Source organism: Cajanus cajan, chromosome 9 (genome assembly GCF_000230855.2).
Source record: "Cajanus cajan strain Asha chromosome 9, NIPB_CcT2T_4, whole genome shotgun sequence".
NCBI lineage: Eukaryota > Viridiplantae > Streptophyta > Magnoliopsida > Fabales > Fabaceae > Cajanus > Cajanus cajan.
Window position 1 is genome coordinate 37,752,233 of NC_138525.1, and position 11,465 is coordinate 37,763,697.

At 38.1% G+C, this 11,465-nt stretch overlaps 1 non-coding gene across 1 annotated transcript; it reads right to left on the reverse strand.

The window, feature by feature from the left end:
• Positions 1-11,111: 11,111 nt before the first annotated feature.
• LOC145952257 (small nucleolar RNA R71) lies at positions 11,112-11,218 on the reverse strand. The gene has a single exon (XR_014429936.1). It is a non-coding gene; the product is annotated as a small nucleolar RNA R71 (small nucleolar RNA).
• Between the last annotated feature and the right edge of the window lie 247 nt (positions 11,219-11,465).

The window sequence follows — 11,465 nt, forward strand, 5'->3', positions numbered from 1 at the left end:
AAAATAAGCACAAGCTAATAGGTCCTAAACAAGTTGATTGTGGAAGAAATCAAGAACAATCAAACAATGGATCTATGGAACAAATTTGATTCAAAACAATTAGATCCGAATAGAAACTCAAAGAAGACATACAAGAGTACACAAACAGCAAAACAATCGGACAAAACACAAGAGAACTTATCTCCAAGAAGAACCTTGCTCTTGATACCAAAAATGATGGAAAAGACTAGGAGGAGTGGTAGATGATTTCTCTTTAGCTTCTCCTTTGCTCGGATCTTCTTCAAGGAGATGGAAACCACAATGATGAACACTAGATGGAGGGTGATTCACGGATTGGAAGAAGGCTTAAGCCTTGGATGGAAGCATCCAAGCTTAAGGTTCAAGGGAAAGCTCACTTCAAAGAGGAGGAAACCTAAAAGGGTTCCTAAAAGTGTAGCTCTCTAAATTCGGTGACTCTTGAAGAAATTTGGCTGAATAAGCTCTCAAATTTCATTATTCTCAAAAGTGAATACAAAAATGTGAAGGGAGGACTTAAGTATGCACGGAAATGAAGCACATAGGCACCTAAACCAAAGCTACACAAATTGGCGCCTAAAGTTTGAATTCAAATTTGAAATTTGAATTCAAACTTTGGTGCACATGTGTAAGTCCGAAAATTTAGGTATCAAGGTGCATTTATGTCTGATTTGAGAGTCATTTAGGGTTAATTTGAGTGTCACATGTTCAGCCACCAATGGTGCAAAACATGTGACTCAAATGTAACTTAAATGGCTTCCAAATTAAACCTAGTTTAACCTAATTAGCATACTTTAGTATTCCTTGTATTTTCCTATTCTAATGACCTAATTACATTGGTCAAACAATTACAATGGAAAGGAAAAATTACAAGAATGACAATGAGCCCAATATTGGGTACCAAAAGCCCAAAGGCCCATGAAGCCCAAAACTAGGCCCAACTAGCCTAAAACCTAAAATGCTACTCTATGTGGTCCAAAATACTAGACCAAAATATATGATACCTATACTAACATGATGTATACAAAACATATGAAAATAGCTATAACAAAATATGGCCCATGAAAAGTTCAACTTGGGCCTTCCCAGGCCCATCAAGCCCATTGGGCCCTGACTGGCCCAAACCTTCATGTCTAGCCAACTCCTCTTGGCTCCTTCAATATGTCACCTCTTGCCTTCCTAGGCATGATTCCATCACAAAGTGATTACAAGTTGTAAGCTTAGGGTATTTATAGAAGTAAGGAAGCATTAGGGTTTCATTTGAGAGTGCCTTGGCCAAAAAATGCAAGCCAAATGCACTTCAAATGAAACCTAAATTAACCCTAGATGCTACTTGGTGGCCAAGGATGGAATCTTTGGGTTTGGTTAAGCTACATCTAGGTGCATGATAAGACCATGCATCCTAGGTGCCCTCCACTTGGGCCTATGTCTTACCAAGTCCAAAAGCAAATCCAATGCTACCAAAAATATACGTCTAGGCCTTTTTCTAACCCTAATAAAATACCCTAGCTATAAAATAAAATCCTATAATCTAAGGAACCCCATAATACAAGGGTAAAATGAGAAATACAAGTAAAAGTAAATCTTATGACTAAGGCCCCCCAAAATACAAGGGTAAAATGAGAAATACAAGTAAAATAAATCCTATGTCTAAGATACCCAAAATACAAGGGTAAAATACGAAATTAAAGACAAGGGCAAATTAGGAATAAAAATAAATGCTATGCTAATAAAAACTTAGTACCTAAGGCCCAAAAGTAGGTTCACTCCTCCTATGATTTTTCAACACTAACCCATTCCTCTTGCCTTCTTCAATATATCACCTCTTTGTCTTCTTGGCCTTAGTGTTATTCCATCATTCCCTCTCTCTTGAAAAGGATTTGACCTCAAATCAAGAGGTTCTTCATGGTGGGGATTATGACCAACAAAAACATAAAAAATAAGCATTAAAGGAAATAGTGTATGACAGAAATGAAAAGTGTATCCTAAGAGGAGTTCCATTAAAAATGCTAAAAAGAGTGTCTAAAGTAAAAGAACTAGACTCTTTAATGCTAAGGATAAGATCCTCCCCATGATGAAGTCTAGGTGTATAACTAAAACCTAAAATGGTAAAAAGATTAAAACTATAGCACACTAATGCATTAGTCCTAAGAACTAAAATATCTTGTTGGAGGTACCCAATGTAGTGACCTAGGCATGTATTGGAAAATAAAGAAAACTTAACTAAAAAATTACCTAAACAACTTTGTATTGCATTATTTGTTAGATACATATGAGTAAAAGGTGTTAAGAGGAGTCTAGAAAACTCATATAATCTAAGTTTGTCTTGTAGGGAAGTAACCAATTTAAGTTCAAATAAGTTTAAACTTCCTTCAAGATCAAAAATAGAAGATACAACACCATGAGATGTATCCAACAAACCATACAAACCAAAAGTTGGGTGTTTTATGAAGAGAGCTAAAGTAGAAAGAGTCTTAAAGAAAGAAGACTTATCTTCCTTAGGCACCACAAAGGAAGTAGCACAAGAAGTGGGACTAAGTGAAGTCCCATTCTTCTTCACTAATTCTTGAAGTTGAGATTCTTTTTCTTTAGAAAATATTTATTTTTGAATCTCTACTTCATGACTAGTGGTAACATGAGAGAAAGTGTTAAGGTCTTGATGAATAAAGATAGTCTTTTTCAAATCATTTTTAATGGTAAAGTGACTTTCTTTAATCATAATACCTTTGGAAGAAATATTACCCTCTTTACTATTCTCTAAAAGTATTGTTTGTTTTTCTTTTTCTAACCATTCTTCAACTCTCTCTATACTTTTCTTCTTGTTTTCTTTCTTTATTTGTATTTTCTTTTCTTTTTCCTTTCGTCTAAGTTTTTCCTTTCTTTTTGTATTTTCTCCCTCATGCACACTCTTAGGGATTCTAACCCCTTTGCCTATTTGAGACCTAGGTTTGGATCTACTAGTTTCTCTCCCTTCAACTAATTTTGCAAGTAATTGTCTTATTTCTTCATTATTCTTTGTATCTCCTTTTTCTCTTTTCCTCAACTCTTCCTCTCTTTTTATATTTTCCTCCTTTTTTTTTCTCAAATACTCTTTTAACTCTCTAAGCTCATCTCTAACACTAGGTCTACTACTATATGAATTATGACCATGTACACTAGAATGATCACTCATCTTTGATCAAGAAAAGGTTTTCAAAAATAGAGTTCAAAAGGTTTTCACAAAGAGTGAGTGATGAAAAAGTTTTCACAAAAAGTTTTAAGGTGTAAGATTGGTGTAAAAAGGCTTAAGTGCACAAAGTGAACTATCAAGGGAGGTGGACTACTAAAAATCACTTAAAAACCAAGCTTTTTCAAGTAGAAATCACTAAGCTCTTTTGACACTTTTCTTACAAAAAAATTTTGCACAAGAATAAGGTGTATGTGTGCACGACACCCTAGTAGGCAACCTGTAGCCTTCTAAAACGATCAAGTAAGAATAAAGAACCTAAACAAATATACTACTAAAGCTATAAAACATGTAAAGAAAAGCAACTTAAGGCATATGCTAGTCGGATTCCCTAGGTTGGGAGCTTGAAGTGACCTTGGTGGTATTCAAGCCACTCCCACAAGCACTACTTCAAATTACCTTAAAATGAAGAGGTTTAAAAATGGTCAATTACAAACCAAAATGAAATAAAAAAAGGCCAAAAGTTGAACAAAAGGAAACAAGTAGGAAAAGGAAAAATCTCAAGTCTTCAAGTCTTCAATTCTCCACCCCTTCACAATGAACACCCAAGGTTAGCCTTTCAATGGTTTTTGCACTCTTTGATTTGGTGTGATCCTCCAAAGCTCCTTGAACTCAAATCGGACAGCCCCTCCCACTCAATCCACCAAGAGAGTGTGTGGTGTTTAGAAGCTTTCCTCACCTAGGTCAAGAAGAAACCAAAACCCAAGAGTACAAGAGGCCAAGGAAGAAAAAACTAAAAAAGAACAATTAAAAAGGCTAAACTCGAGTGGAATTGACAAGACAAACATAAGAGTAGAAAGAAGACACAAAACTAAAATTAAGGCACTTTAAGAAAGGTAAGCACACAAGAGAATAAGTCCTAGAATGGAACTAGAATAGAATTTATCAGAAAGTAATGCACTCAATGTGTTTGATTAAATGTCTCATTTGGCCATTAAGCTTTGTCCACAAGTCCAAAATAACTCCAAGTGTCAAGGTATGAAAATTTGGTCCAAAACTCCACAAGTCTAGCAAAGGTTACCTTTTTCTTTTGTCTTGGATTCTTTTGTTCCTTTTTAGGCTTGGATATGACTCGATTTTAGTGTCAAAGGTCCAGCCACAATCTTTTTTTTTTTTGAATATTTATACTTTTCCTTTGCTTGGGTTTTACACTTGTGTTTGTTGGTTTGGTTAGCAACTTTTTGGAGTATTCTCTTAGTAACTTACAATCGCTCAATTAGACATGATTTGAGTGTTTTCTTAAAGTTTTAATGTGCAATGTCCAGCAGCAAAAATATGCACATAAAAGTTATGTTCATGCTGAAATCATCAAACACCATGTAGGCATGTCAAGTGCACAAGAATTACTCAAGACTATTGATATGGCCGAAAACTTTTCAAGCAAGAATGTGCAAGGAATTTAATCACACATGATATTTAAGTGGTATGGAACATGCTAGAACTAATTAGCATGCATGATTGACTCTCTAAAGCACATTAAAGGTTCACGGCCATTTCATCAAACAAGTGGCTTGCATGTGTAGACCCCTAAAATTGTCCAGGTCAGAAATAAAGCTCAAAGACTCTCGAAGACCGAAGGAAAGTCAGCCGGAAGGACTCCTGGAAGACCCTAGGATGATTCTTTGTAGGTCTAGAAGTCTTAGAGTAGCTTAAAATAAGGGTGTGCGAGGATTGGAGCTCAATACACCCTCCCAGAGGTTCAGTACGGCCGTACTGAGCCATTTGAACTGCAATACGGCCGTAGTGAACTCAATACGGCCGTACTAAAGTTTTTGAACTTCAGTACGGCCGTACCAAATTCAATACGGCCGTACTGTAGTTCAAAAAACTTCAGTACGGGCCGTAGTGAAATCAATACGGCCGTACTGAAGTTTTTGAACTTCAGTACGGCCGTAGCAAATTCAATACGGCCGTACTGTAGTTCAAAAACCCAGTACGGGCCGTATTGACCTCCCAGGCCGTATTGCGCCCCAATCCTATAAATAGGACGTCATTTGCACGTCCTCACACACTTTTTCCAGACTTTTGGACCCTCTTGCTGAGTATTCTGGGGTTTTTGAGCAGTGTTCTGCCCTAGAAGTCTCTCCGAGAGCCGATCCGACAAAGTTCTTGAGTTCTGAGCATTTAGCTTGAGGATTCGAACTAGTCGAAGGGAAATCTTTTTTATTTCCATAGTAAAAATTAATCTTTAGGGAAGGAGCGAGCAAGCGTGTAGTGGGAAGGAGCGCCAAAAAGCCTCCTAACGTCTGTTTGAATATATAAAAGCACACTTCAAAGGTTTCTTTTTCAAATCCTTCCTTTTATTGCTTTCTGATTGTTGCATTGCATTTTTCGTCATGTAGATATCTCGTTTATAGTCGTTTCTAATAAATAGGGGTAATTTAGTAATTTTACACTGTTATTTATAAAATAATCCGCCATAGGGAACCCGAAAGGGGCGTTGTGGGGTGCTAACACCTTCCCCGCACGTAACCGACTCCCTTACCCAACTCTGGTTGTAATGGCCAAGGTTGATTTGCGAAAATCAATTGCCTTATCCCTTTTTCCAATGTTTTGAGTAAAACATTGGTGGCGACTCCAAGAACCCTTCTTTTTGCGAAAACCACTAATCCATGGAGGGTCCCGCTTGGGATTAACATGGATTGGTGAATCATTTAATAAAATTGTTAGCTCGATGAGGTCTCAGTTTGAGAATAAGTCGTTCTAACAAACCATCATTTTTCAAAACTTAAAAAGAGTCCAACCATCATCGCGAATGCCAAGGTCCGTTTCGGCGGGGTGGCGACAGATGGCGACTCCACTGAGGAAGCCTCGAGAGTCAGTCCCATTTAGTGATGGATTATTTCTAAAATAATAGTTTAAAATTACTTCATTACCCCTCGCTTGTATGATAATATGTTTTATCTATGTGGCTTTTAATAACTGTTGAATATTTAAATTTTTGCAATTGTTTGAAATAAAAATTGCACACAAACCTTTGCACACAACAGTTCCCTCTATACCCGGGGGCATGAGTGGAAAGCCATAGGGAGTGGATGTTAGTACGGCCAGTTGTCGAATGGGTCTATAGGTGCCCGTAGACCGTTGTCGGAATGCATCACTCAAGGTGATAACCATGAACTCAAGTCCGACAGTGCGTTGGAACTTTCCATCGACTTACGACGAGAGGGATTGGGTCCCTATAATGGGGGCACCTTGGGGGCCTTGGACCGGTGAGAACAGTTAGAACCTCCTTGAATATGCACTTTTCTGCAGGATACCCCTACCTCGTGATTCGCTCGTGACTGTTCTTGGATGAGTGAATTGTTTTTGCATTGTTTATGTGACATTGTTTGAGCATACATTGCATTATTTAAACATACAACATTCCCTTTATAAATAAGAATAAATGGGAATAAGAATCTTCCATTACATGGTGTTAACATCTACCATCATCACATTCATGTAGGTAGTTTCCCTTTTCACCCAAAAAATACAAAAAACAAAATACCCAAAAAAAAGAAAAAGGGTTATTTATCCAAACCAAGCAATATCATGCATCATCTTAGGAGCATCCTGAAAACATGATAATGCTTAGTTGAATAAACACAATGCATGCATATTCAACGCCATCATCTCATATCATGCATTCTTATCAAAGATCATGGAGGGATCTAGGTTTGCATTTCATACATCCCTCCTAGTAAATCATTAATAAACATTAATAAAAAGAAAGAATTAATCGATGCGTATGTTCAGAATGGATCGCACGCCATTTGTTATTAAATGCAAGCCAACAACCGCGCCAAGCGAATGCACGTCAACTCCGTTGTTGGTAATCATGACAAATAAAGGGGAAGGTCCGACACCGTTAAGGATCACTGCTCCCCCTACGAATCAAATAAGGCTGTGCCGTGGATATACGACATCCATTCTTCTGCCGACAGCGATATCTCTAACATCGCTGGACTTGGGGGCATGACTAGGAGTGGCAGGATCTACACTCCCGAAGATCTTCATGATAAAGCTCCCAAGAATAAAGGGAAGGAAAAAGAAAAAGAGAAAACCGAGGAAAATAAAGAATCCGAGGAGGAGACTAACGAGCTGTTAAAATATATCCGACAGAGCGAGTACTCCATCACGGATCAACTTCATAAGACGCCAGCAAAGATTACTCTGTTTTCGTTGATCCTAAGCTCCGAACCGCATCGACAAGCTCTGTTGAAAGTCTTGAACGAGGCATACGTGTCGCACACTATCTCCCAAGACAAATTTGAGGGGATTGTTAGTCACATCACGGCTAATGATCACCTCACTTTCACCGATGAAGAAATCCCCGCTGAGGGACCGAATCACAACAAGCCCTTGCACATCTCTGTAAAGTGCAAGGAATATCACATCGCTAAAGTCTTGGTGGATAATGGATCTTCCTTGAATGTGATGCTGAAAAGAACGTTCGATCAAATGGCAATCAAGGGAATCCAAATGCGCCCGAGCAATATGATCGTCCGAGCTTTCGACGGTTCTAAAAGAGAAGTGGTGGGAGAAGTCAATCTTCCAATCCAAATTGGACCCACCATCTTCAACGTCGAATTTCAAGTGATGGACATTACTCCCGCATACAGCTGTCTCCTCGGCCGACCTTGGATTCATGATGCGAAAGCTGTTCCCTCTACGCTCCACCAGAAAGTCAAATTCATAGTGGGTGACAAGCTGGTGACTGTACAAGCTGAAGACGACATACTCATCAGCAAGCCATCTGCCATACCTTACGTGGATGCAGCAGAGGAAGCTCTAGAGACCGCCTTCCAAGCATTGGAGATCGCCAATGTCGAAACGTTTCCCCGAGAAATGAAGAAGGTAGCCTACATGCTCACCAAGAACGGATACTTGCCTGGACAAGGACTTGGCAAGGATTCCCAAGGAATTCCCGAGCTACCCATCATCAAGGATAATCCGGGGAAACAAGGGTTAAGATACAACCCTAATAAAGATCAAAGGACGAAGAGGAACCAAGATCCTTCTCGACGTTCTTTAAGCCAGATCTTTAGGAAGGCCGGTTCACAAGCGTCAAGGCCGGTCGTCGTCATCAAGTGCTCTTCTCCTTCCGATAGGGATGTATAGACCTGATGACTGTTAGAGATTACTCCTCGGGGACAGCCCGACCCCCGAGCCTCGATAGGGCACATGTTTCCACTATGATTATAATAAAATCATTCATTTTTATGTGGAAGTGTGCGTGACAACTTGGAGCACCATTCCTTGGCCTCGACAAGTGCCATCATGGATAAAAAAGGAATCCTTTAAAGAACAAAAATCATAAAAACAAAAAAGCTCGGCAGGAAACCCAAAAAGGGGGCTGCGCAAAAATAAGAGCAAAAGACCCGCTAGGAATCCCACGAAAGGGTGACCTAGGCAAAAGTTAGGGTTGCGAAAATAAACAAAAACAAAGGTCCGCTAAGACGCCACAAAAGGGGTGTTTTAGGCAAAAATAAGGACAATCAAAAAGCGAAAATAAATCCATGATGGTACCATGAGCTGAATTCAAAAAGAAAGGTTCAAGGAAACTATTTAAGTTGTCGAATCACAACGTCAATAACAAGACTTCCTTAACTTCATAAGTGTTTAATCAAACAAGCCTAAACACATAAGCCTACCTTGGCCAGCCATTCTTACAAAAACCATTTTCGAAAAAATAATCCCCTCTAAAACACAAACTTCCGAACAAAAAATATCTTTGCCTTCTTTTCTCTTGTCCCAAACGATTTTAGAGTAATCTAGCGGAAACATGGAGATATAGTGGTCAATAGGAGGGTTGATACATCTTCTAAAGGAAGGGAATGATCACTGGGTCGATGACGCCAATCTCGATATAACACGCATCATTCCTCGGTTACAGAAATCGGCAGCGCACAGCCCGTCTAAGAGGAATGGCAAAATCCAAGCAAAGAAACTGATGTTGTTAATTTTACTCGTATTTTAGCACTTTAATTCACAAGAATTCATAGCATAATCATGCATATCTTTCATGTTTTTAATAAATTTTTATATCATTTTCCTATTTTATGCTTTTCTTGGTATGTGTTGTGTTTTCTCTGAGCAGGATCAAGATTTAAGAATTAAAGAGGAAATGCTGAGCTATAGGGAAAATCACGGCCGTGATTCTAAATCACGCCCGTGATTCACCAGAGAAAATCACGGTCGTGATTCTCAGTCACGGCCGTGATTCACTTCGCGTCCCAGCTTTTTAAGTTTTATGTTTTATTTTTATTTTATCTTTGTAATTTTTATCTTGGTAGTTTTACCTTTTTACCCTTTTAGGTTATAAATTAGATGAGGTTAGCCTAGAACGGAGATTTTTTGGTTTCGGAGACAGTTTTTTTTAGTTTTTGACACTTGGAGAAGGTTGGGCGCCTGTGCCATCGACTTTAAGGTTTGCTTTTCTTTTATTCTTCTTTTCTTGGAGAACTACTATGAACTCCTGTGAGTAGTTTCCCTTTTTCTGGGATCAGGGCTTAGCCTCTGAGAACCTCTTTATTAATGCATTATTCAGTTTCTTAATTTTATTCCAATTCTTGATCTGTTCTTTTATATTTTATATATGAACTTTAATATTATTGTTTTCATAATAACATTAATTAAGGATGAACTGAGAGGAGAACTTGATTATAATTATGATAAACAATTAATCTTAATTTTCATAATCATAGATAATTAGGGATGAACTGAGAGGAGAACCTAATTATCGGAACCTAAAGGAACAAACTTGAGTGTTAAATCACGATAGTTGATTTAAGCTTTCGAGGAGCAATAGATTAACAAAGATCTTAATGGGTTTAATTGAACGTAATTACCACGAGAGTAGAGATTAATTTTAATTTAACACGTCCTCGTAGCCTGAGAAGGTGCAAGGATTAAATTAGGTTAAGACTACCTTCAAGATGGAATAGAATTAATTAATGAAAATAATAATTCAATATTGTTGGAACTCTTTGTGCGAACCCTAGATTCCCGGAAATCTCCTTATCTTATCTTAAAGTTTTATCTTATTCATTAATTGCATTACTATCTCTTTTACCATCAAATCTGATCTTATCATCTCAAAACAAAAATTCAATCTGTTTTAAAATTCAAATTAAAATACTAGTAATTCTAGGTCAAACACGTAGTCCCTGTGATTCGATATTTATTACTTGACGACAACCGTACACTTGCGGTTTTCCATACATCAAGTTTTTGGCGCCGTTGCCGGGGACTACGTCTCTTGATTTAAATTACAATTATTTTAATTCGAATTTTTTTTAAAAAAAAAAAAAAAAATTAAATAAATAAATAATTTTTTTTAGTGTTTACTTCTCCAATTCAGATTTCACGGGTCACTTTCTTTTTTTTTTTTTTTTTTTGCAGTGCCTTAGGGTTAATGCAAAAGAGATCTCTACGTCTTGGGAAACCAACACCACTTGATCCTGAGATTGAAAGAACTCTCCTGAGAAGGAAAAGAAACCTTTCTAGAGAATTTGACATGGCTGCACAACGAGATAATTTACCGCTTCGGGATTACTCTGCACCCGTAGCTCGTGGGATACCTGGAAGGGAGATGCAAACTGGAGCTACTGTACCAGCTTCTCTGGTGAATATGCTCAAACAGAACACCTTTGGAGGACTACCATCAGAAGATCCTAATGACCACTTAGAGGGGTTCTTGGAAATCTGTGAGACCCAGCAATTTGATGATGAAGTTTCTGATGGAATGCGACTCCGCTTATTCTCACTCACCTTGAGAGATAAGGCAAAGGTGTGGCTAAGAACAGTGCCTAGAGAAAAGATAGCAACTTGGGAATTATGTGAAAGAGCTTTTCTAGAGAAATTCTTTCCTCCTTCTAAAACTAAAGAATTGAGGAAGAAAATCACTAATTTCCAACAAGGCACTGGAGAGACTATTTATGAAGCATGGGAGCGGTTCAAAGGATATCTTCAAGCATGCCCACAACATGGCTTCAACCGTTGGCTTACCATCCAATTTTTCTTTGAAGGATTGGACCAACAAAGCACCATGATATTAGACTCAGCAGCTGGAGGATCTTTCATGGGGAAACCTATTAATGACTGCATGATTATTTTGGAAAATGTAGCCTCAAATCACAGCCAATACAGTGAAAGAGAAGTCACAGCAAGGAAAGGAACTCCGGGGCGATATGAAGTGAACAATATTGAGTTACTCTTAGCAAAATTTGATACTCTTAAT